Source organism: Strix uralensis, chromosome 7 (assembly GCF_047716275.1).
Source record: "Strix uralensis isolate ZFMK-TIS-50842 chromosome 7, bStrUra1, whole genome shotgun sequence".
NCBI classification, from domain to species: domain Eukaryota; kingdom Metazoa; phylum Chordata; class Aves; order Strigiformes; family Strigidae; genus Strix; species Strix uralensis.
In genome coordinates, this window is record NC_133978.1 from 11,619,857 (window position 1) to 11,647,162 (window position 27,306).

Here is a 27,306-nt window from a genome sequence, read left to right on the forward strand (position 1 = left end):
AATACAGCCCTGGACAAATTATTTTCACCTTTATTCAAATTACAGTGCAGCGCCATGAAGAAAGCTGCAATGTCTTCTGCCTGTTGCACAAGACCCTGGTACATCCAGGGCCATGTATTGTGCCAGTTCTGCAATCCTGTCCGCATTTAACAAGGTTCACTGCGTACCAGTTCTGGGAAATGGTCAAAGATCATCCTACAGCATGCGGTAGAGAGCCCTTAAACAAGTGGTGGCAGAGTACTTCAGAAATGTATTTAAAGAAGAGAACAAAAGGCTAAAACCAACCTGTGTATTGACTGGTCCTTTAGACATATCAAACAAATGACTCCTTACTGGATCTAGCCACATGTGAGGGCATTTACAGAAAAGGCAGTGCACTTCCTGTCCAAAAGCACATTATTATCCTAATAATACACTGGCCTGCAGCAGCCTTCTTATGCTGTAGTTTTTTTACTGGATGTGCGATCTTGAATTTCTGAGATAAATGTTTACTGTGTAGCACAATCATTTCTTGGTAAACATTTGAAAGAGGTTGGAGGAATGAACTGATGCAAGAGCTTAGGCTCAAACTAAGACTGCTTCAACTCAAAATGTCTCCCTGGTGGTTTTCATGAAGAATAAGCCTTTTATGATAGCTGAGGAAAAACAAAACCTAACTCCCCTTTTATCTTTTGAAGTATGATATCAAGTGGCTTGAACATTATGTAATAACCACAGGTGCCTGTCTCCTTGGTGCTTTTTTGTGCCTTTCAAGTAGCAAATACTCAAGCGTACCTGAAAGCACATTTCAATCAAAATACCTTTGCTGATCACCTGTCTAGCAAACACATAGAGGACAAGAACTACCATTCATTAAAATAGAAAAATCATTCCATGCTTTACGTCAGCTCAATCCGAAGTGGTCATGTTCAGCACAGTGCTGTGTCTTCTAATGCAAGGTATAGGAAGCAAGATCCAGATCTTCAGAGAAACATCCATATACTAAAGTACAAGTGCATAAAACTAATGACACATGATTATATAGATTCTTTGTATTCTTTGGGAGTAATTTACATTTAAGACCGGAGGAAAAACATATCTGACATCATTAAGACCATACTGCGCATTTCCAGAGGTAGGTACCTACAGACACCAAAAGTGGAGCTTCCACTAGTTTTCCTCCCTAAATGCCTTCTCAGTCTTGCAGAGAGCTGCTCTGTGGCTGACAGGTCCTTCCTGCCCCATTCAGTCCCTGGACTCTCTGTAATTTTCAGCACAGGTGACAAAAAAATTTGAAGACTTAGGTCTTTTGACTCGATTTGCCATTCCCCCCACCACCCCCCAATGAAAGACTGAGCAAGGGCTGAGTAATCATACAGACACTGCTAAACGGCTTCACCTTTGCATTGAATAATCACTTTGGTCATTATCAGCTTGGACCGGATTCAGGCATGCTGCAGAGAAAAAAAATTCAGAAATCTTTCTCAATCCACTGAATTATGCACCAACAGTTATCAGTAGTTGAGACAGGAGAAAACATATTTGAAAGAGCATCGATTGCAGTTCTTCATTTTTATTGGATGTATGTCAACATGTACAAATACCTAATGCTTCTCTATGAAATAAAGGTTCGATTAAGCAGAAAAGATGTTTTAAAGTAATAATAGCTCTCTGCTGGACTCCAGTGACACCTACTGGTAAATAAAGAAGTTACCAAACATTTATTCAAAATGTAGGAACATTAATTTATGCATCTGCCCTTAGAATCACTAATAATTTTTTTTTGGCAGCTCAGGCTAAGAGCCATGTTACAATTTGGTGTTATAATTAATGAAACATTTTGTGTTTATTTTTCAAAATAGGATTTTGTCTCCATCTGATTATTAACTACTTGGAACTTCATTTTTATCACTCTAAAGATACTGTCAAGTCATACACTTTGCTATTGTCAGCAGTACATTAAAACAGTCCACTGGAATTTTGGCTTACTAGAATACACTGGTCATGTCTCCAACGATTTCCTTAGTCATTTCATTAATATAACTGTAGTCAAAAAGTAACTAATTTAATACATCTTCATTTGCTTTGAATTGCATGCATTTTAGTATGGATTCCAAAAGTTTAAAATCTCATCAGTAGCACAATCATCTGAGATCATGATTTTGCTTCTGACAAATCCCTGCTGTTTGTAGTGCTGAACTGGTTTGTCATAGCTGTATTAGTCTTACAGTCATACAGATGTTTCTGAACATAACTTCAGCCAGCACTTGTAAAAGGATAAATACCAATAAACTCCCTAAGAGACAGTTGGGAGCGTTTTTTTTTCCCTCTTTTAAGTGTCTTGTGCCTTCTTTTTCTGTTAGGCAATACAAAACTCAACTTTCTTATCCTATTACTGTGACATTTTATAGCGATGAAGTCTAGAGAGCTCCTCCTGGAAGGCTTTATTTCAATGGCAAAACAAAACAAACAGCCCATCTCCAGGACCATGATTCAGATAAGGTATTTCCAGTGGCCTTTTAGCAAAAAACTGGAACAAGCAGCTCTTCCTATGGTGGAAATACTTACAGTTGTCACATTTCCACATGCCTTTCTGATCAGATAATGCAGCCAAGGGTAACCAATTTCCTTTTCAGATACTTGAGATATTTTGTTTAGAAAAATAGGATATTCCTGTGTATCTTTCAAGTTATCCACTACAACTCTTCAAAAAAACAGATATGATGCAAGGCTTTACACACAGAAAAAGGATGTAATATGCATGATGTACATTCAGAGACACAGCAGCTGCCAGCTGGAACATGCAGCATCAATGCAACAAGCAAAAGCAGTACTACCGCTCTGTACAGCAAATTAATCTCTCCATCTACCATTAGGCTCTACTATGTAAGCTAGTTCAGTGCATAGGCATGAATATTTCTTTTTAAGACCATTTGTGATCTAGGGTTTTCTTCTGAGGTTGACAGGGAAATAACATATGCAAGGTTTTTAAATCACAGTCTTGCCAAACAATTGGCAATAAATATCACTGACAGAGGTCTACCATTCACATTTCATTAGGAACCTTTGGCCTTACTACCTTTGGCAGGCTTAGAGTTGTCTCAGTTTCACCTTCAACACTGAGGCACTTTCGGATATGGCTGAACAAAGCCACATGCTCCAGATAAATTTTCAGCTTTTCATCCTGCAAATCCTTCCTTCAGGGAACTGAAGCTTCCTGTCCAAAAGATATTTTGGTAAAGTCTGCCAGTCTCCAGTGCAAACTCTCCCAGGACAACAAAAATGCTGTATGGAGTGGTGAGGAAGAATGGCAATGAGCACCCACCACCACCCAGCAACACAAATCAGCACAGCTCACGAAGTATCAGCCCGGGCATCTCACATCAAAGAATGCACAGATCTTTTGGGTACCAAAGTTTAAGTTGAAAAATTGCTCCTGACAGAGCAGATCAGCCAGATTTGCACAGGCAGGAATATTTTTCTAGGTTACTGGAGAGCAGATAGACAGGTGTAAGGCATCTCATTTCTGTGTTAGAATACTTGCCAATTAAGTGTTGATCCCAGTACTCAATAATAAAAACTTCTAAACTAGACTGTAAAGAGAGACATTTCTGAAGGAAATCCGGAGACATTTTTGTAAGTCAGGCTATAAACCTGTTAAGTGATAGCTAAACATTTTACAAACATGTCTAATACTGGCTTCACAAACCTGTGTACATAATTAGAATGAAAAGATGTTGAAGAAATTGCAGTATGTTGCAGCTTGAAGATCTGGTGAAAGAATGTAGTTCTTTGTTCTTAAACTTGCATGCGTGGATGCATCAGACCAAAACTATGCATGAGCCCATGGAAATCAGATGGTCAGATGTTACTCCCTGGTACTCTGCATTCAGGCCCTGGATTAACTGTAACTTCTCTGAAGTGCGCAGTGTCAGACAAACTGATAGGAAGTTGTCATGGTGACAAGCAAATGCATAGAGAAAGAACCAGTCCATAAAAATCAGAGAGACTTTGTATTCATACCTTAACTAAACAGAGATTCACATAATAGAATATAATTGCTATACCAGGATTAAAACTTCTTGTAAATTAGATGTTAATTTCTCCACATGTGGAGCTAAAATATTTAATTGAAACTGAGGATAATCCATCCAGTCCTTTGTCAAAGGTAAGTGGGATGCTTTTCTTGGCAAATGAGGGAAGCCCAAGTCACCTGTTTCTAAGTTTACATTTAAACCCGGTAGTTTAAATTTCTCATTATTTCAAAAAAGACAAGCCAAAAGCTATCTTTTATGTGAACAGATGCTGTGCTGTCTTCTTGAAGCTGCAGGCTTAGAGGCAGATTTGTCATGCAGCTGCAGAATGAAGTCAACAAGCCCGCTCTGTTCCAGGGCTGCTATTCAGAACCTTTTGGGCAGCAATGAAAGAAGATCACATCAATTTCATGCTGGTTTTGCTGCTCTACAAAGATATGAGCAGCAGCAGACACAGACACGAATCATGCCTAGATTGCAGGGGAAGATGATGTATAAAACTTGTTAGGAAAACAAGGTATGGAAGACCCATTCAATACAACTTTTACAAACACGTCTTTTACTTTGGGGTACTTTTGGTGTCATGGCACTGGTTTTGCAACAGCCTCTACTCTGGCTGAGTTACAGGCATTGAGCTCCATGTGCAATTAAGTACCAGATGAGTAGGGCCTCTGTATCCCCACTGGAGCATAGATTTTACAGACATCAGCCTCTGTCCCTGTCAGCAGCACTTCACCTATGGCCCACATAGGTTCCCAGCGTTGTGTTCTGCATCTGACATTACTCTCAATTAAACAGCTGAACTATAATCCAACATACTTGTTTTACAATATGGATTTAGCTGTAATAACAAGAGAAATTCCAACTGCAGGTACAGAAAAACCTTTTCAGGCAGGCAAGGGAACAGGTTGCCCAGACAGGCTGTGCAGCTCCCATTTTTCAATACCTAACTGGATAAAGCCCTGAGCAATCTAGTCTGGCCTTAGATTTGACCCTGCTTCGAGCAGGATGCTGGATGAGAGACCTCGTGAAGTCCCTTCTTATGAGGACTATTTTATGATTCTGTGATAAACTACCTAGCCAAGTGATCCACATGCCTTTTGAAAATGGCATCATATATATACACACACTAATACCTATACACTAAAATATATCACTTCAGCTCTCTATAATATTAGCAGCTTAGATTAGAGCCCACAGGATACCTCATTCTCTGTAACACCAATGCTGTAGGTTGGGATGGCTGTAGCGCATGAATAGAAAATACAAGTCTCAGCACTCACCAGGTTATTCAGATAAATAGAAAAAGTGTGCATGCTTAGACATTGTTTTTGCAGTATTCCAAGGGAGAGGATATAAGGAATTAGTACCAATTTGGACACGCATGGATTGCCTTTGTTCTGCCACTAGTTACTAGCAAACCCTAGTGTTTGGGGTTTTTTTAAGGGTCTTGGAAACAAAGCTTGGTAAAAAGCAGTTCATTTAACAGATATCAGAATGACCATAATCAGAGTTAACCATGCTGAGATATGAACTTAAAATTAGATAAAAGCAGAGGCACAACAGGGCTAGAAAAGCAAGCTGTTGTAATGGAACCTGTCAAAATTCAGTTACTGAGCTTTGCCATATCCTTGTCCTAAAGGGCACTCAGCAACCTCAGCCGAGTACATTCATGCTACATTAAATCTATGTCCTGTTTATTTGTAGTGATTTCCTGTCTTTCACACTAAACTCCAGGAATGTAGTCTATATTTTTCTCTACAGCACAAAGAAGTTAGTGTTAAGCATGCCTGCTAATAGCTTTGCCCTCAAATTGGTAACTTGGACATAAAAGAACATGACTTCAAAATTCAAGTGAATGAACGGCCTCTGGTTAAGCAGGTTTGAAGTGTAACCTCTGATCTGCTTCAGGTCATACTTGTGTTTCCTTGATTCCAGGTGAAGTCTGATTTGTTTATGACTGGAAAGTCTTTTTTTCCCCCCAAACTAGCAACCCTACTGACTTGGTTGGGGGCCACACCTGTATTGCGGGCAGGATGTTTGTGGCCTAAGTCTGCACACTCAAACTAGCTCTTCATCAGGTAGAGGACTGTAAAAGCCAGACCTCCCATGGTGGCCCTGCTGCTGGTACCCACTGTGGGCAGATGAGAGCAGACTGGTGTGACTCCAGTGAAGCTGCTCTCATATCCCTCTGCAGGAGACACTTGAGAAGGTGAAAGGTAAGCACAGATCTCCTTCCTCTCTGCTCATGTTTCATTGTACTCAGACGTGTTACAATCAACATTTACCCTTCTGCTTGTTGATAACTGAGGAGTTAGGAGACTCCAGCACATTCCTTCCTAGAGAACAAGGATTAAACTATCAGACCTTTTCACTGACATGATAAACAGCCAGTCTCCCAGGAAACAGATCTATTCTACAAGATGTTAAAGAGGCCAGCTTTGTACTTCCGATCACAGCTACCTGCTTGTTCAAATACTTGGTTATATGTTTATGCTGACAACTAATAAAGAAATGTTATTTTACAAAAGTATTACACTTCAAACCTGCTCAACCTGAGTCAGTTCATTCAGCTGAATTTTGAAGTCCTGTTCTTCTATGTCCAAATTAAGATTATTCTGAGTCCAGAAAGGTTTAACACATTACCATAACAATGGCTGCACCACATCAGACTGTAGATCCATTTAACCCAATATCCTGCCTCCTGTCTCGAAAATAGCTCAAGAACATGGCAGGGCAAGCATGTAGTAGTTTACAAGTGCTGTATGAGTGCACCAACAGGCTCTGCAACCTACCACCCCTATCTCTGAGTGCCAGGTGCTCAAGGCCAGCTCAGATACAGCCGCAACACTGGGTCAGGCTCGTGTGCAAGAGCTGAGAAGCTTCATCAGGGCTTCCTCCACTTCACTTCAAGCTGCGTTTAAGTTCCGACCCTCACATTGGTCTGGCTGAGCAGATCGGAAGTGTAGCCTCTAATTCTGAGCTATGTTGTAGGTAAGCCTCACTATGTGTGATGTGCCTTGCCGATCCGGATCCTGACTCAGTTTTCTCATTAGACCTTGGACATGTCTCATCACTATAGACTTGTCTAGTGATGACTGTGGCTGCCCCTGATTACTGCCACTGGCCCCTCTCTGCTCTTACGGCACAAATCTCGTGGGATTGGTGAGGATGCTTCCCCTGCCTGCCTTGCTGTCATCCTCAGCTCCTGGTTTGCCTACCTTGCAGAGCAGCCCACTCTTGCCACTCCCTGATGGCAATATCTCTTTCAAACAAAACAGGAAGCTCAATTCTAACCTCGTATGGAACCATACACCAATTTGGAATTGAAAAGTCCTTGGTGAATGCAAGTCCCCCTCCCAGGTCTTTCTCTAAGCTCCATTAAGAAAGCATTAAAATGGAAGCTCTCATATATTCTAGGTACAGAACAATTTAGGACAACTGGCCCATAAAAGTGACACTTCAGAAAAAGGTAAGAATAGGAGTTTCCCTGCAGCTTTCTTTACACATCTACTTGCTGGAAAACCTGCTGCGTGCCTCTAGCACCTTATACTAGAAGACAGATTCAGTAACCAGTAGGAAACAGAACTAGCAGTGAAGGCAATGATATTCATGCAGTGCAATTTACCACAAGGCATCTGTCTGTACATGAATTAGTATTTTCCTTAATTAATCTGTAATAGGAAATCCCAAGATTCTCAGCTGGCCCTGTCAGTTAATATTAAGTACAGACTTGTAAAATGATATAAAAATAGTATGGAAATTGAATGCTCCTGCAGAGACAGCAGGAGCACTTTACAACGAATGCAAATAGAGCTTCACTGGGAACCGCTGTATTGGCACCATTGGTCCCACTCCACTGTAGTTTGCCAACAGACCACACAACACAATACAATTCAATGTAACATGACATTCAGTTAACTCACAGCTCTCACACAGAGCAAAAGGGCTGCCAGAGATAGGAAAATCAGTAAAAGCAGCAAGTCCAGAGCAACACATGATGACTGACCACCTATGTTCATCTTCTAATGTGCAACAGTTTGTCTTTTCAAAACTCTGAAGATTTGATCATAAAGGTGATGTAGTCCTGCAAAGAGCCGTGTAAAGCATACTCTGGACTTTGCCTACTTGAGTAAATTCTGCAGATGCTGTTCTTTAACAAAAAAGGGATCTACTTTTCCGTATGTCAGACCTTGCTGTCTAATAACCAGTTACTTGCTACAAAAGATGTAATTTGAACCTAACAAGCAGCGACTCTCGGGACTTGTGCTGGAGTAGGATCGCCACTCAGAGACATTAGATGGTCTCACTTGAGGCTTCAGAGTACAGCTGGCACAGACATTCTTCAGGCTGCATGACAAAGTCCATAGAGCACCAGTTATCAAATGCAGCAGCTACAGACACGGTCTACAGCCTATGAGATTGGCCAAGTACATATATCTTGGCTGAGTAGCAGCTATAGAAGACAGGTCATACAGCATCTTGCAGTGTCAGTTCTTCTGCACAGTCATAGCTGTAATCATCATAGAGACAGGGAGTGAAAACTAGCAAACCAGACACTCCTCCATTACTCTTAGGCAAAAAGCGTGCAGTCTTTCCCATCATCATTCCTCATTCAGTCTATTTCATCTGCTCATGGTTGCTCTGGCATTTCACATCCACATCCATCTCTCCTTACCACATTCCTTCTCTTTCTTTCCAACTTCTGTATTTTCTACCTTGGCTTCTCTGACATGTTTAAGAGGAGGAAGGATGGACCTGGAGAGGATGGCACAATAATGCAACTATCCCATTTCTCCATCACTGTATTTAGCTTCCATCCAGCTAGATACAATTTTGCTCTTTGAATAAATCAGTAGAAAAAGCTTGGGTTTTTCTAAGGCACTGGAGTTCAGTTTTTTTAAAGGGAAGCATGCACAACCAAATGAATAACTAAAGTAGACTAAGAGTTTACTCCCTCCCTACAGGCAAATCCCCAGCAGCAAAAGACTATCCCAGTGCACACCACCACACATCACAACACACCACATTGCTTGGCTTCATACAAGCCAATAATTCAAATCAAGCTCACACCTTCCCACCAACAGCCCTCAGGGAAAGCATTCGTCACCAGATGACTGCAACTTAGTTAAACATTACTTTATGCTTTACAAAAAAATATATATTTTATAACAATACATTTCTATGTTAATCAAAAACTTTCTTTTTTCACCTCCAAAAGACTCCCACAAACAGTTGATTTCTCTTTCAGAAGAGTTAACTAAAGTAATTATGTTTCAAAAGCAGCACAGTCAATCCTCTTCTACAGAGCTGCATTTACAGTCATCGCCTTATAAACAGTGTATTGTGCCATGATAACTTTGAATATCTAAATCCACTGCTTGCTCCCAACCTCTTCAGTGATATAATTTGTGGCTTGGAAAATGTCCATGTAGGTCCTGACATAAAACCATAACAGCTCCAGATATCAGTGGGAATTACTTCTATTCATTAGGTTTGAATGGCTCTGTTTGTTAGACAAATGTGCCTAAGAGTTACTCTGTAAATAGGCTTTCACATGTCAGAATATTACCGCTTCCATTGTTTGCAAGTGTCTGCCCTTATATAAAAGCCTATGTATATTTAATATTTATGTAGTAGCTCACAATACATCAGTAATTAAGGAACATTTAAGATAGACACAAATCTAGATGTTTTTCTACACTAGAAAATGAGAAATCTTCTTAATTCAGATTAAAATAGCTATGAAGACAAAATATAATGCCTTTATCTTATGTTTTCCTACACACTTTAAACAAAAGCTACTAGTCAAAGTTAATACCCAGCTTGTCATTCCTTAACAGGTATTTTATTGTTTTTTCTTTATAATTGTCACCCTTCCTTGAAAAAAATCTCAACATGGCAAGCTGTATCCTAAAGTTTTACAAGATAAAAAAGTTGCACCTCTTCTAGGTATAATCTTTTCTCTGTCAGTGCAGGACTGTTCCTTCTGAGACCATTATGACAGAGCTACATATGTTAATTTGGTGCAATGGAGTGTGCTAGTGCAAGGCCTGAAAGTTGTCTCACTTCAGTGCCTCCTGCCTCACTAGTATTTCCACATAAAGCTTCACAAGGCTGTGTCATGTCCATGCACCATTTAGGGTTTGCACAACCTCTCTTTACCTTTTGACCCCATGCACAGGGCATTGGAGCCTGAAAGCATAAGAAGAGAATCCAGAGTCCTGCTCTGCCAGGGACTGTTGGCATTGTGGTAGGAGAAGGGACCAGAAAAGCGTTTGCCACAAAGCAGAAGGCTTGAAAGCCTTCTGAGAGCAGGTGAACAGATTATTTACAGATTGTGGCACTGCCTCCCTAAAGGAAGTACCAAGGGCCACTGGTGCCCCAGAGGCCCTTGCCTTTAAAAGGTTACAAGGGTTGAAGGAAAGCTCTGAGGAAGCTAGAGAACCGCATGAAAGCTAAGTGCAAAGCAATATCCTTTGAGATACACTAGCCTGACATACTAGAAAGACTGGTGATTTAGGTTGAACATTAATTCCTATGACCATGATTCTATGACAAATTACTTATCATGTAAATAGTATACAGAACATCATGAAAAAAGCAGTTCCTCGTGGGGCAAAAGTGATTTAACAACCAAATGCAGACAGTCTCTAAGAAGAAGAAGGTAGTAGAATGTTAAAGCAGTGAGAACTGCAAAGAGAGGGAGAAAAAAAATAATTTTTTCTGCCTAATGGCAGGATCCTCCTCTACATTGATGCAAAAGAAACTTATTTGATACCCACAGCCTACACTGCAAACAGATTCTTGTATCTCCAGAAGGCAAGAAGAGGATATAATTTCCCTTTCTTGCTCCTTCTAGCATATCTGGTAGAGTGTCAGAGAGAGTTGACTAAATCACTTGAAATATTTCCTCTAACAACACCTAAGATTATTATCATTAGTATCTCTGAATGTTAATAAATAATTTCCACCTGCTGTAAACAGCATCTGGTCTATTTTGCATAATTATGCTGCTGAGATAGCTTCTGCTGCCAGAGTCCCCATCTGACCAGGCTGTACCTGCTGCCACATCAGACCGCTCCTAGGTCACCAGACAGTTCTAACCAGCAGCCATAGTTCTGCCTTCAGTTTTTTCATCCCTCAGCAAATTTACACTCACAAATACAGATTCTACTACTGAACAGCCAACATCCTCTCTGGTAGTAGCCATGAGGCAAAAATGATTTATTTTTTTCTTTCTAGAAGAACGTAGCTTTCTGGGCAAGCAAGGACAGACAGGTCTTCTAGACACAGCGGGGACTCAGGCAGCCTATATTTCTGCTATGGGCTTCCTGAATGGCTTTACACAACTCTCATTTGCTTCGTGTTCCATTTCTGAACTAGATGCTACTATTGCCTTCCTGCCTTTTTTGTCTTTCTTCTGTGTGGTTTTGGGTGGGAGGAAACCCCCTTTTTTGACACACTTAGAATGCAAACCTGCTGACCCTTGCAGTCTTTTACAGCTTCTCACTAAAAAGAGCTCATTCTGTGGTGAGAAATGTTGCACTGGGGAGAAGGGAATGTTATTACTTCCCTTTCCTCAGTAGCCTGCTTTATGAGAACAGCATCTGGCCTGGCAGGCCTCCCTCATAAAGTGTGGTAGGACCTGTCTGATACAACTGGAGTGGTCACATTTGAGTTGCAGTTTGGCACATGGTGCTCCATAACAAACTTTCACCTTCTCACATTTTTAACATAAGACAAACAAAGTCAAAATGCTCCCATAGTAATCCAGTGCCATATGGACTGTCCTGTCATTATTTTATTCCTGGGAATTGACAAGAGGGGCTATTTCAAGCACCAAATAAAGTAGAAATCGTCACTAAAACAACTGCCTTTAAGTGCTTTCAGAAGTAGTAAAAGCAGCCAAAGCCACCCTCTGACTCCTGCACAGCTAGAAAAAAGACTACAAATAATTTATTACCTAAAGAAGCCAGAATAGAGCTGTATCATCCCTCATGCTCAGCCTCCATCAGCTTTCTGTACTCATTTCTGCTGCACTTTGTTTTCAGTTCTCTGAACAAGCTCATTTCTCAGGAAGGAAGAACCATGTCTTCAGGAAACAATATGAAAATACATTATATAAATGACAAGCTGTAAGAACAGCCTGAGGGGCAGTTAGGAACAAGCAGAGGGATTTCTGTGAGCTGTAAAGCATTGCTAACAGTAGCGTTAAGAAGAAACTTTATGTTGAATAGAAATGCAATCATTGAAGATGCCTGAAAGCCATACAGCGCAGTTCTATAGCTGCTAAGCTTCATCTTGTTAAGATGCAGAAACAGCCAGCTGTTCCTTAATGGCTAAGGCACCGGGCACCATAACAAGACTAGCAGTACCCCCAGCATCTGAGCAAGGCAGACCCAGAGAGAGCAGCCGGGTTTGATCAAGTATTCTGGCTATCCAGCAAATTGTGATAATTGTGCAGGTCCAAGGTCAAACCAGAAAACTGATCTACAGATCAGATCTGAGCTGGTAAGAACAGCTACAGTCAGACACAACTCATTAAGCACTCGACAGACACCACAGAAACAAGACAAGCCTAAGATGAAGCTAGAAAAGCAACCTGTAGATCAAGGCTAGACTCAGCCAAAGAAGACTATCACTAAGCTAGATACAAGGACTCTAGAGTAGAGCTTATATACTGAATGCTCAGACCTGAGTTTAAGTAGAGTTCCTGGGCCCAGGGGCAGAGGGTTTGGGTGGATGTCCCAGATGAGGTTGATTAAGGTCATTAAGGCCTAGTCACTCAGGGCCCTGACACATTTAATTCATTTATTTTAAGGTAAAAAAAAAGCAATACAATTCTTCAGAGAATCCACAGCTATACAAACACTGTATTTGCACAAACCAAGTATATTTTGGAGGCACTGTACTGTCTCAAACAGGTATCACAGGACTACACAGGCCCCACTGCTCTTACAATTTCATTTTCAAGTGATTATTGGCACAGCTGGCTCCGCACATGACTTGTGCCTGCACAGCATGTGATCACATCCCTCACAGCCTTGTGACAGCTCAAAACATTTTTCTCTGCCTGTGTTCACTTGCAGCCATTGGGTTTACTGTTTGGAAAATGGCAGGAGCCCTGCAGTATGTGCCTTGAACCAATGTGGCCAGTTCTCTTTCCCTCCAACTGCTACTTTAAAGAAAACTGCCTTGCAGAACATGCTACATGCGTACCTTCCCCATATCAGGGATCTTTATGTATCCAATATATGGACATCCAAGAGCACAAGGCATTGCAGATTGTTAACTATCATCCCCATCTATTTTTAAAATTTTTTTTATTTTTAGTGTGCCTATACCATGTGCTATTGTTCTGTGCAGAAAAGCTAGTAACAAAAGGAGTTACAGAACAAAGTTAGCACAGCACTATGATTAGAATAGTTAACATGACTGAAAATCAATGCTCAGCAGGAGTAATTAGCTGGGAAGAAGTGTACCGATGTCTCCATTCTGCTTCCACAATCCAAACTAGCATCTCTGCATGGTGCTCAGTGTATGGTGTTGACACATCCTCTGTTCTCTCCCTGATTCAGAGTACTCTTGCTCTGTTGATAAAATGAGTGGAAACATGCTTCATGTCTATTTGATCTGACAGCTTGTTAAAGTAAAACTTATAGAGAGTAAAAGAGAAGCTGAAAATCACTTAAATATTCGCTGAAGGAACTTGAAGAGAAACCATGATAAACTTAAATCTGACATGAGGAATGTTTTGGGGATGTAAGTCAAGCTTGTGTGATCAAATTGCAAGTTTGAAAGAGATGCTTTCTTTTTAAATTTTTACTTTGGCAAGTCTGGCAAAAATGGCAAGAGAATAGCTATGTGGATATTAGTAAACCAGTTACTCTCAGGGGAAGCAAGAGTGCTTTCAAACTTGTCAGAGACCAGTGACCTAACAGGCCTTAATTCCCCTGACGAGCCTCACCTGTTGCCTCCACCCACCCCTTCTGCCCAGGATACTGATTTCCTGTTTGAGCTTTTCTGCAGGTATACTGCTGGTCTGTATCTTTGCCCTGCTATATCAGTGTCTTTTTGGTCTTTACTTTGGCTTCTTGGTTTGATTTTGGGCTTGCTTGCTGAGGCATTTTGCCCTTATTATCATTAGCAGGTCTGATCCTGATACAGTGTCTTAGTCTGATTTTAGATCAGCTTCATCATCTTCAGGAGTATGTATGAGGATCTGGACTCATAGCTGCTATTTTTCAGCCTATTCTGCTTGTTCTTCTCAGGTATAGTGGGGCTGGGCTCCAGCTAGTGGAGGTCCCTGTTTTCCTGGCTGTGCTGCTGTGTCTGGTATGGAGTCCCTAGGGGAGCTGCTGACACTTGTTGTTTCCTGGCACAAAGCTTTTTGTACCAATTTCACTTGCTGAAAATTATATTTTGCTTTAAGTACTTTTCTTATTCCCTTACATTTGTAAATGAATGGTGCTATGTTGGTAAGACTGTTATGAATGTGCTTAATTCAATAATACTTCCACTGGTGATCCATGCCTGAAAACTTTCTACATTAAAAGAGCTCGTTATTAATTCTGTAATAACATGAAGCAAGGGTATCCACTATTAAGTGATGAGTAAATAAACAATTTCATCTATCCTGTTATATGCACCATAGTAATATCCTCAGTATTCCCTGTGATCCTTAGGCTTTCAAAGACTGGAAGAAGCAAGCTCTCCCTGAGTCAGTCACTGGCCCTGAATTTCAGGGTTCAGATGAAGGTAATGGGGCTCACTAAGTATGTATAAGTCTTCTCAACTTATAATCTTAAGTGACAAATATGGAGCAAAACCCACTGATATATGTTATTCTGTGTTGATTTATTACATCTAAAAATTGCTTCCAGCAAATGCAACTGAGAATTAACTTCTATTGTTTGAGCTAAAGTCAGAGCCCTTGCAATAAAGCCCTGTAAAGGAAAGGCTATTCATGTTCAAACTTAATTTTTCATGTATTGGTCTCTCTTGTTACAGCTCTACTCTTCTGATAGTGCCCCAGGATCTTTGACAAGCAGGCACTCCCTTTGCTGATTAAAATTTACAGTTTAAATTGGACAATACTGTAGTATATTATGAGAAGGAATAGAAACAATTGTTGATGCTTCCTGTGGATTACAGCAGTGGTTCTCAGCCTCTCTGCTGAACCAGACTGTCCATAAAGGTGTCATGAATCTTGATGTAACTCCCAACTGAGTAATTTCCTTAAAGAGTGAGTGATTATGAGATGGTGTTCCTCACCAGTGGTTCACATTTCAGATATTTTTATATGTCCCAGCTCTTCTGATCAGTACTGTCAGAATATTCAATCTTTTCTCCAGCTAGTAAGAAATTATTTTGCTGCTATTTTTTCCTCTTGCTATAATCAAACTGATAAGCTGGCTAGCAAAAACATATGTGATCATATGATATTCTTTCATAATAGTTGAACCATTTTCAGCTGCACTAGAACAGGTGATTTGAAGAAGTAACAGAAACAGTATGTGCTTCTCTTAAGTAGATCTTAGAGATCTACTTAGTGATTAATCAGAATCTAACAGGTAATATAATTTAACTGTATTAATGAATAGTAGGTAAATCATGGTGTAACTTGCTTTTCAAGCACTGAGAATTGCTCAGACCAAGCAGTAGTAGGGTAATAAACAGGTATACAACTGAGATTATATCAAACATTACTTCCAAAGTAGAACCAAGCGAGAGAAGTTTGAGAAACACAGACCTCCACAGGTTCCATTAAGGGAAAGAACAGGTCCAACAGGAGAACATTACATTTCTATAGATACAGAAGGTTCTTGTATGTCTTTCACCACAGCTGATAACAAAGAAAGGAGAGAGGTGACTGCAGAGGATGAGATCCAGAGCAAAAGAACAAGTGGGCAAGAAGTCTTTCTAAAGACTTGGGCTCTTTGCTAAAATACTTTTTGCTGTACTATATCAGAAAGTCTCTCAGAGTTGGAGCTTTCATTTCACTTAAAGATATTTCCTATAATGTAACAAATGTATACTGGATAACCTGCTGCAGAAGAGATGGAGACAAGACACTGTAGTTTTGTCATGAGATAAAATAGGTTGTAAGTAAAGGTATTGTGCCTTGTCAATGCTTTCAGATTAAAAATGAATAGCTATTCAAATGAAACCGTATTCAAAGAAATCAAAATTTGCTTTCTTATTTCATGCAAAACAAGCTGTTCCCCATCCCTTCCTTACAAGATTGCTTACTTGAAAACAGTTAATTGCTTGTGAAACAGATATGAAACTTTAACAGCTTCCTCTGGCTGAGCCCTGTGTCTTATCTCAGAAGGTAGTTAATCTTGCTGTGATTGCACTTGCTTGAACAATGTAAACAAATGAAGGAACAATGCACACAAACCTAGTTTCATTGTTTAGTGCTCAATATATTAGGCTGTAAAACAGAGTCTGTAGTAGTTCACTAAGTACCACTGAAGCTCTTAATGCTATTTGTTAATAGAAAATGCCTCTATTCTCCTTATCTAGCTTCTCAATCCAGAATGATGCTATTTTAGAACTAATTTACAAATAACCAGGTCAATATCTATTTAACAAAACAGCTGTATCTATGAAATAGTTTCTATATAGTTATATTCTTCTAGCATTGGGCATGGACCTTTTTGAAACTGTTGGTTATTTTTCAAAGTGTAGGCTTTTTCAAAGGATTGTAATTCAGCTAGTGCATTACATGCAGCAACATGCAGTGCCTTTAGTCTGTGGGGGAAAACCATGTCTCCTTGTTTTCATCTTATCACTAAGTAATGTCATCCTCTATGAAGGAGGCTTCCTTCATTGCCTAAAAAGAAGTCCCTAAGTCTGCACCAAATACTGCAGTGAAAGCTTTTTAAAGGTCTTATTACAAAGTTTGTGTACTTGTTAGCTTGCTGGGTATGCGAAGAAGTCTTGAACACAAAATTGGAGTGGGACTGGCAGATATGAAACTCTGAATTATTCCAAGCAATGACTGTTAGACTCCCAGAGATTAGTTTGCTGCAGATATGGTCCACCACTTCCCTGTTAAGAAAAATAGCTCGCTTTTGTGCTTTTCCAATTTCCTGCAAAACTAAGTATTTATTCTTCCACAGAGACTGAAAAATATCGAAATGAAGAAAGAGTAAATAGAAGAAAGGAATGAATGAGACACACTATTTGGGAAAAAGGAAGGAAGACATGAAGGGTAGGAGGAAAATGGAAGAACATTAAGTCGGGTGGGGATGAGAAAGAACTGAGTAAGGTGCAAAAGGTGAGCAAAGAAATTACTTCATCACTAAATCAGCATTTGTGTTAACTTTTGGAGGTCTCATGTCTGCTGATTGCTCTTAAAAACATTTCATACAAAATTTCAGAATTTTTTTTTTTTTTTCAGAAAACTATCTTAGAAATTTCTCCCCCTTCATGGGTGGTGGGAATGAGAAAAATATCTCCTCCCATTCTGTTTCTATACTACTTATTAGTAGGGATATCTGTCTTTTGGTGAGTGGAGCCTGGAAGGGAACTTTTTCATTTGCCTTGGACATTCAAAGGCTATTCTTGTCTAAGTACAGTGGCTCTTCCAGAGTAGTCCTTTATTTGAACAGATGATTGCTGTGATAAACTTGCTTTACAAATTTGTAATCACATAAATGTTACACCAGAACCATTAGCAAGATCAACATATTTGGTGTCAGTAGATACTCCTTATAAAAAATACATTTGATATGACTTACTAGTCTTATCACAGCCCTTGCAGCTTTTTTCCTTCTGTCTAAAGAACAAGAAAAAATCTGTAACAAAACATTCATGTAATGGAACAGTCTTTTATTGTCTTGATAGAATAGATAAAATTATTTGGCTTTTTATCTAGCTTAAGGGAAAGGTAGTAAGATGGCATAGTCACTGTATTTCATTAGTTCCCCCATCATTAACTTCCGGTGCTAGTTACAGTTTTACTAAAAAATTTCTAAATAGTTGTCTCTTAGCAAAAGACAGTTCAACTAGATATTTTTCCAGTAATTTTACTGATGCAATCCTGAAAAAAACCCTGAATATCTGCATTCTTTCACAACATTTTTGAAATAAACATATTTTTAGTTTAGAAGCTTCATGCAAAAATATTGAAAGTGACCTATCAAGAGACTTAATTTGACATTTCTTTCCATGCAAAAAATCAGAATTTATGCTTTTCCTATAACTTGAAGACATAGTATCAGTTTTTGCACAGGCAAGATTATCCATTTTCTGACTAGCTCTAACGTTAATGTTCATGCAGATGACTTTTAGGAAGTAAGCTTCCTACACACCACTAATGACTTTTCAGATCCATTAGTTTGTTATGTATTATTGATTTCAAGCATTACTGATTAAGCCTGTAAGTAGATTTATTTCTGTTCCTAGAGAGTAAAGGACTGGCACTTCTTGTTACTGTTGTTAGATGAATGTTATGTTATTGCTTGCTTTAGTCAGTTCCTTGCTATATCTCCTTCCCTTCCTCTGCTCTTGTCTGTCCCCTGTGCCACTGTGCTGTTCTCGTGTTTACTATGTTTTCTAACACTCGGTTAAATGTTAGATGCTTTCCATCCAATTTCTATGTAAGAGGAATTTGCACTAAACTTTGGAAAGTATAATGTAGTACAAAAATGGAAAACTCATACATGTGCAGCAGTGTTTTTCAAAGTTAAGAGGGTGATGTTTCATGTTCATTGCCCCTTCCAGAGCCTGACCCTGCCACTGGCCACATGCTGCTCTGTCCCTGGCTGCTACTGCTTGTCAGGGACCACAGTCTGCTGCTGTCACTGTGGAGGCTCCTCAGTCATTGCAACAGCTCCTCATCCCACTGCTTCCAGGTTCCAGATTCTTTGTAGTGCCCAGGTATGTCAGATTACTCAGTACTGGATTTCTCACACTTCTTTCGGGGTGGTATGGTGTACTCTGTGACCAAGCCCCATATAACCAGATCCAGCTCTTTAATGTCTTGAATTCAGAGCCTACAAACTCAAGCTCCTTTTATCTTTTTAAGTAGTAACTTATACATTGTACATGTGCCTCTAGCTATCATCTCCTATTTTGCATTTTTGAATTACTTTATATGTTGAATACATACACTTCAGTCCTCAGGACCTCTGTTCAGTACCAATGATATATCTTTGGTCATTTTCTGCATGCTATTCCACGAGTGTCTGATAGCTTATGTAGACATTTTGCTCATTAGTGTAGTATTTCATTCACCACCTGCATTTTTAAGTACCTCACTATTTTTGATGCACAGCTATAATAATTAGACTTCATATTAGGGTGTCAGCACTGATAATCTACACCATATTTCAAGGTCATTTTTTTTAAGTACTTAAATGGTATTTTGGGGGAATCTTACTCAATACCAGGTTATCAAATGTCTGTAAGATACAGTCACCTAAGTTAATTCTCAAAAATGAGAATGTGCCACCTCCATCAGCTGTGGGACAGAGCAAAACAAAGATCACATGCCTATGTAAATCAGGGTTTGGGACTTATATAGTGCAGGTGGTTGTAAAAGAAGAGTTATAGAATAGAAGTTTTGAATGTACCTGTTTTCACACGTCTGGGTGGTGTTTTTCTGTTAGACCTTGTCACCTAACAGCCATTATTTTTCTGCAAGGAGACTGAGAATCAAGCCCTCTGTATGAAGTGAAGCACAAAGTTCCTCAGGTGGGGAGAGGTTGTTAAAAAGGTTTTCTTGGTAATGACTGCAAAGGAAGAAGATTGAAATTAATTTAAAACAACTGAGTAGTAGTATCTATCTTTTGGTAAATAAATCAGTCACTGTAAAGTTGTATCCTGAATTTAAACAGTGTCAGTCTGCTACCTCACACAATGCTAATTTTTTCTTTCCTTGGCACTAAATACCGTCTCTTTTCACTCATCACCTCATGATAATACAATACATAACAGAAGGGGGAGAGTGGTTATTATCTGATTTCTGTTAGCATCAGCTTTTTCCCCTTGTTGGTTATCTCCCCAGCTTCTGGAACTTACAAGAGATTTCAGAATACACAGGAAGACATTTAGGTACCCTGTTCCCATATAAGTGGCAACTCATGAGAGACTGTCATTTAAAACTACTTTCAAGTACTTACCTTAAGCTACTTAGCATGTACTGTCAGAGCTATACGGTTGTAAAGCAATATATTTCTAGGTGTATGGTTAGAACTGTCAATTGCCCAAGACATTTTAGACCTCAGGACTCCAATGGCATATTAAAATACTACAAGAACTTTCTTTAGGAATATTTTTTTCCTTCTTTCTTGCTTTTCTTTGCCTATCCTAAACCAAGAAGTCAGGGATAATCAGTGCAAAGTCTTTTGAACTTCATCCCCCAGACCTATGAGAACAAGCCTTTGATTTTGAGGTGAATACAGTTGCTGTTAATTTATATTAATATGAATACATAAGCAATAGTAACTTGAAAAATATCTATTTGCTCCCACATAAATAACTATATAAAAATGTATGCCCTAAGCTTTAGGACTTCTAGCTGCCAACTTACAAGCAAACCAAAGGGAATAGTCAAAAGATCCTATTTCTTTCTATCACTCTTCTAGCAACCACAAAGAAAATGCCACTTCAAATATAATTTTTGATTTTTCTCCCTGTCTCACTGTACTTCTCCTTGGTCAAGGAGAGGGTTTCTGTAGTATGGTCAGAATACAAGGATCTGTCTCATTCAAGCCTGGTTTGTCCCCTTATATGACAAGACAGAGTGTCACCATAAATGAAAGTCAGACCCTCAGGCAAATTCAAATTTCCAATGTTGGGCTGTGGTGCTCTCTTGAAGAGCACATGGTGGACTGTTCTTTTCCACAGCAGGAAAGCTGTACCCCAGTGCCTCTGCTGACCTCTGGGAAACTGAACTATGAAATCGTCCTCCCTGTCTTCTGCTGAGGATAGACTGATTTTGATCATGAATGGGAGATATAAAGCTACAGTTAAAAATCAGGATTACCTCTGGCAATTTAAGGGCCTCTATGGCAAATAACCTGTTCATTGCACATTTGTTTACTAATAACATGTACCAGGTCACAACTGCACTGCCAGTCATGACACGGGTCATTTTGTCCCTCCCTAATATCTAGCCTGGCTTAACCTCTGCAAGTTACTCAACCTCATTCTTTAGCTCCTTGTTTTTAGACTCACCAATACCACATTCCTATAGTTAAACAACTGAAATAAGTCATCACAGAAATGTGAAAACAGAGGAGTGAAAGCAAGGAACTTTTTCAAATGACACAATGCAATGACCCTGTATTTGCATTATTCCTGTTATTTACTGAACTGTTTGGAAATTATTTCACTAGCTTCAGCACCGCTGATTTTTACTAGCTTTTCTTGCAGACATGAAGATTCTGTAAGATTACTTTAGGAACAGATGCAGTAATTTTCCTGCATTATCTACCACTACAGTGGTAAGTCCCTTACAATTTATTTTTGCTAGCACTGTCCCATTATGAAGACTTTGAGGTTTTTAGGTATTTAAGGAGAGATTTGTTTTTTAATGTAGCATTCTGATACAGTTTCCTAAAAATGAATCTCTTTAAATACACAGAGCACAGTCTCCTGTACAGTTTGAATGTACAGCACTTAAGTAATAGAGGCTACTGTTGAAGTGGTATGTGAAGTAGTCCAAATAATAACAGAAAGCTCAAGAATAATTCAAAGTCCTGGTTTTTGGGTCCACTAGTACCAGTGAACAGAAAATGATGTTAAAAAGAAGCCAAGACCCCAGCATAATCAATTTTTTTTCCCATGGGCTGTACTTCTCCCATAGCTATGTCCTGAGGGTGTATTCAACTGAGCTAAGCTTAGCAAGAGTTTTATGCCTTGTTTCTGCTAGTCATCCATGCCCTGTCTGTAGCATGGAGACAGACAGGCAGTCCTACAGGGTGGCTTGTTCTGGCTAATCTGGACTATCTCAGAATGGGACCAGTCACTTGGTTGTGGCGTTTAAAGAGGACACACAGCTAGTTCAGAAGAGACAACTAAGTTTTCAATGGCTGAGCCTTTTTAAGATGAATTCCCACTTTTCTAAGGTCTACATTATCTCTGCATAAAAATTTCCTGACAATCATAAGAATTTTATCCCTTGTGATTATATTTTTTTTTTACAATGCCAGGAAGCTGTTACAGGAGCCCTAGGAGATGTCCAAGTATTTCTGTCATTTATCCTTTAGGTGGATATAGATTCTTTTGCCCTAGGAGCTGATTCTTCTGAAAATTCCAGTGGGTATGCTCCATAGTATCAGATGTTAGCATTTGTGCTGGTCCCAGCTGGAGATTTCCTCTTCCATGAAGTAAGACACAAAAATGAAGCCATGTGAAAGCTTCATATGAGCTAGGTAAATGCTTGGCTCTTTACAGCTTGCAGACAAACTTAAAAACTGAATGGGTAGTATTTGGCAGACAATACTTTCTTTCAATACAGAGATCAGTTTCATCAAAAGAGCGTAAATCATTTAATTTGCAGAAGACTTTAAATTTGCTGACAATAATAGAAAAGTAAAATAGGACAGAGGAAAAAAAAAACTGCACATCTGACCACTGTTGAAAAAGCATTATCTTGTGTAATATGTATTATTTTCCCTGTTGCTTTTCTTTTGTTTAATACAAACTGTTTAACACACTGTAGAGAAATAAACCACCATCTAGGCTTGGTTTGAAATTGCGCAAGTCACAGTTGAAAACCCTCTAGTATTATTCCAAATTTGTATTTAGAGTGCCACCATTTTCTCAAAAGATACTTTACCTGGAGACCACTTCAGTTTCAACACAATACTCTGCTTCTGAAATTCAGTAAAGCGGAAATGAGAAATTCACATTATAGCTGACAAACAATGTTCTTTACTCCAATTTGTTGAAAAAGGACAGAAGAAATGTTGGCTTTTCTGTACCTGTTTTTTGTACTAACAGTTGATGTTTAGGAAAAGCTGTAAACAGTTCAAGCCTCTAGCAAAACATGGCAAACATCTGTTGTAAAAAGTCTTTGGTAGAACTGTAGATACCGCAGTCTAGCCTGAAGAAAGGCTTCTGCCTTAACCCTCCCATGCGGAAAAGTTTCTGAACAGTTGGAGTACTGCGTAATTGAAGACCTATGACGGTTTCCTGAAGAAAGGAAAGACAAAGAGGGAACTCAACTTCTTTGTCCTGTTCAGTCAAGACAACAGAATCAGATGCTGAAGAGCAAAAATGGTTCAGAGAAGGATGAAAGGCCTGGGAAGGTAATCACCACTTTCTTTTGCAGCTCAGGCTGCATGGACCTAGTTCAGGGAAGTCCAAACTGCCAGGCTGACATGTCTCTCGCCTGCAGGAACCCGGGCGCTGCAGGAGGATAACCTGTCTAAAATTCAAGTTCAGTTTGACAGTGAACACAGTTTAAGTGCTGATCTGCACATAAATTGTCACAAGAATAATTACACTGCTCTTACTTTACATCTTTTGCTATGCAAGTCCAATATGTGGATACTCTTTTTTTGTCTTAAAATAGTAAAACTTAAATCAATATCATGCTATAATTATTGTCTTGTCCTCAGCTGAAGGACACCCACGTTTCCAAGAAATTCTGCACATTGTGTCAACTGGCAAAAGGCTTCAGATGAAGCAGATGTGGTTATTTTGATAAAGTCATGTAAATGAGGCCCCTGTGTGCTTTCAGGGCATAGAAGTTTCACAGCTATTTCCTTAGCATTGTAGGAGTTTCCTTGGGCAGCCAACAACCTTCTTGTTCCAGAATAACACATCACAGTCAAAACAATCACATACATTTTTGCTAACATCAACCAAAGAAATTTCTAGTAGAATTGCTTAGTAATAAAAACTATAAAAATACATGCATATGAATTTCTTTATATAGAGGAGGAGAGGAATTGCTGTTGACTACAGAACATCAATAAAGACACTACTCATAACTCAGAATGTTAATTTTATCAAAGACTAATTATTTTAACTAGTGAAATCTTATGTCTGTCAGATGGACAAAACTGATGAGTTTAAAATCGGATTTTATTAACAGGTGTGGGGAAGTAAGTCTCCCATTGTTATTTCTCAAGTACCAGAACAGGAAAGCAAGTTGCAAATGGCTGAACAAAGAAAATAACCTATTTAATTTGATTTTTAGTATATTTTTATTTCAACAGAGGAGGTATTAGTATATGGGAATATATCAAAATGAAGAAGTATATTAGTATATGGGAATATAGTAGAAATCTTAAATAATCTAGTTTAATTGCTGAATTCCAGATACAATTTGTAAGACTCAACTGAAGCAAAGTACTTGTGTATTTGTAAAACCTAGAACTGATGACAGACAGCAAAATGTACCATCACTGGGATATGGATTATCTGCCATACCATAGTAAAGCTGGAATTTTCCTCTTCCAAAATTTTTGTCCCAGTCTCCTAAAGTCCTGCCTTCCAGTTCCTAATTCTTTTGTTGAAGCACAAAACTTTATTCTTATAGAGGGCCAAATGGTTTGTGCTTTGCCCTGTTTGTCACACACATTGCCTACCATTGTATTTAATGTACTTGCACATTCGAAGTTCAATGGAGAAACAAGTCATTATGACACTAGAAAATCAGCTTCAAACTATATCTGTGGGCTGGATTACAGCTGCCCCTCTCCTCTGTTTTTCCACATGACACACCCTTTGCTTTTAATGATAACACTCCTGTGTTTTATGTGTCTGGTGGTGTTTCATGAATTTTGGCAAGGGATGTTGCCAAGTCAGGAAAACATGCCGTTATTTCTGTTGGTATTAACTGTTACAATGTAAAGACAGGCTATGCAAGCTCTGTAGGTAAAAATCTTTCATTAGATGAACTGGCATAGCTGGAAAAATTAGGCAGTTTTCAGACACACACAAATTAATGTGTGGTAAGAAGTTGTCAGGGCAGGTAAAAGCAGCAGCTTTCAAAACTAAAACCAAATTGCAAATAATTCCTGGGTTTAGTTAGATAAGTACCCTGCACAAAAGACCATCAGCATTTTTTCTTACATATGCACTTTTAGAAAGGTGTATCAAGTGACCTCACAATAGGTATATAGGTGATATTCCAGAACCAGTGCTCCAAAATGCACATGCAGAGATGATCATTAAAGGACTAAAATACTCAGCTCCCTGTGGGTGAATATTTCTCATAGAATGATCTTTAATGTGACCTCTCAATACTGATCATTAAGCAAAACTTGCAAAACAGCCGTCAGTTTGGGAACATATATTCGTAACTCTACTGCTTACCAAAAATTATGAACTCAGCCCCAGTGGAATGGTTGGAGACTGCAAAATAGTCACTCTTTTTAAGGTCTCCCCTCTGTTATTTTTCTGCACTCAGTGAATCATTTTACTTTTACTGCAGCAATGTCTAATAAGTGGAGGTAAGAAATTCAGTAGAAGCACCATCAAAGTACCACAAGAAAAGCCTGAGAAATAGAAGTGATTAGAAACTATTCCCAACATAGCAAATGTTAATGTTGCATCACTCTGTTAGATTTCTGGTTTTATTCAGCCTCTCAGTTCTTAAAGCCTAATTGCTATACAAAAACCATGTTCCTAAATCTTCACCTAGTCACTTAGTCACTCTAGGTGCTTCAGTTGCAGGTGCTTCTCTGGAATGTCAATTTTGGAGTTCTGATCATCAAACCTTGAAAATCAGAGCTTTAAATAAGGCTATTTAGGATCTTTAAAAAAAAAAAAAAAAGAAAAAGACGTTGCATTAAAATCTGTGAACCAAAAATTCAAGAGGAATGATTTTTCTTCCAATCATTAGGAGAATGGATGGAAAGGGAACTTGTGTCTCAGCTGGTTTGTTCTGGCTTTTTTTTTGAAAGGCACTTGGGTATCATGAAGAGAGTTGCTGAGCTGAGATGAAAACTGGTTTTGTAGTATGACTGTGTTTTAAATTATACAAAGCTTTCCAAGAGAGGCTGTGTTAGCTTTCAGATTTCTGTGCTTGTGCTCAAGCTAAAGAGTAATTTGGCTTGGACTAAAATAACTTCACGGTTCAGACTGCAGCCTTTCTTCTCCCTGACTTTTATGTTGACAACTTGAAACTACATTCTTTCTTACATCCAGAATCCTTTCACAAATCCACAAAAGCCCCACCAATGTTTGATATAGATCACTGAAATATGGTTTGAGAGGCACAGATTTGCTGAGCTGCATACTGTTGGAGGCTGAAAGCATATTCTAGGGCAATCTCACCATATTCTTGCACTGTTTCCTGGCATGCTGCTTTTAGCCACTGGTTGGCCAGGCCCAAAGAGTGGTGGTGAACTGAGTTAAACCCAGTTGGCGGCCAGTCACAAGTGGTGTCCCCCAGGGCATCTTTATTGATGACCTAGACGAGGTCATCAGTAAGTTTGCAGATGACACCAAGTTGGGTGGGAGTGTTGATCGGCTTGAGGGTAGGGAGGCTCTGCAGAGAGACCTGGACAGGCTGGAGCAATGGGCTAAGGCCAACTGTAGGAGTTTCAATAAGGCCAAATGCCGGGTGCTGCACTTGGGCCACAGCAACCCCCAGCAGCGCTACAGGCTTGGGGAGGAGTGGCTGGAGAGCTGCCAGTCAGAGAGGGACCTGGGGGTGTTGACTGACAGCCGGCTGAACATGAGCCAGCAGTGTGCCCAGGTGGCCAAGAAGGCCAATGGCATCCTGGCTTGTATCAGCAATAGCGTGGCCAGCAGGGACAGGGAAGGGATCTTACCCCTGTACTCCGCACTGGTGAGGCCGCACCTCGATGACTGTGTTCAGTTTTGGGCCCCTCACTACAAAAAGGACATTGAATTACTCGAGCGTGTCCAGAGAAGGACAACGAAGCTGGTGAAGGGTCTGGAGCACATGTCCTACGAGGAGCGGCTGAGGGAACTGGGGTTGTTTAGTCTGGAGAAGAGGAGGCTGAGGGGAGACCTCATTGCCCTCTACAACTGCCTGAAAGGAGGTTGCAGAGAGTTGGGGATGAGTCTCTTGAACCAAATAATAAGCAATAGGACAAGAGGTAATGGCCTCAAGTTGCGCCAGGGAAGGTTTAGACTGGATATTAGGAAGTATTTCTTTCCAGAATGGGTTGTTAGGCGTTGGAATGGGCTGCCCAGGGAGGTGGTGGAGTCCCCATCCCTGGAGGTTTTTAAGACTTGGGTTGACATAGTGCTTAGGGATGTGGTGTAGTTGGGAACTGTCAGTGCTAGGTTAACGGTTGGACTAGATGATCTTCAAGGTCCTTTCCAACCTAGATGATTCCGTGATTCT

At 39.6% G+C, this 27,306-nt stretch overlaps 1 long non-coding RNA gene across 1 annotated transcript in view; it reads right to left on the bottom strand.

The window, feature by feature from the left end:
- Positions 1 to 19,606: 19,606 nt before the first annotated feature.
- Positions 19,607 to 27,306, bottom strand: part of LOC141945607 (uncharacterized) — a 59,478-nt gene continuing 51,778 nt past the window's right edge. Inside the window, exon 3 of the long non-coding RNA XR_012629561.1 lies at positions 19,607 to 19,759. This is a non-coding gene — a long non-coding RNA (uncharacterized LOC141945607). The remainder of the gene's footprint in view (positions 19,760 to 27,306) is intronic.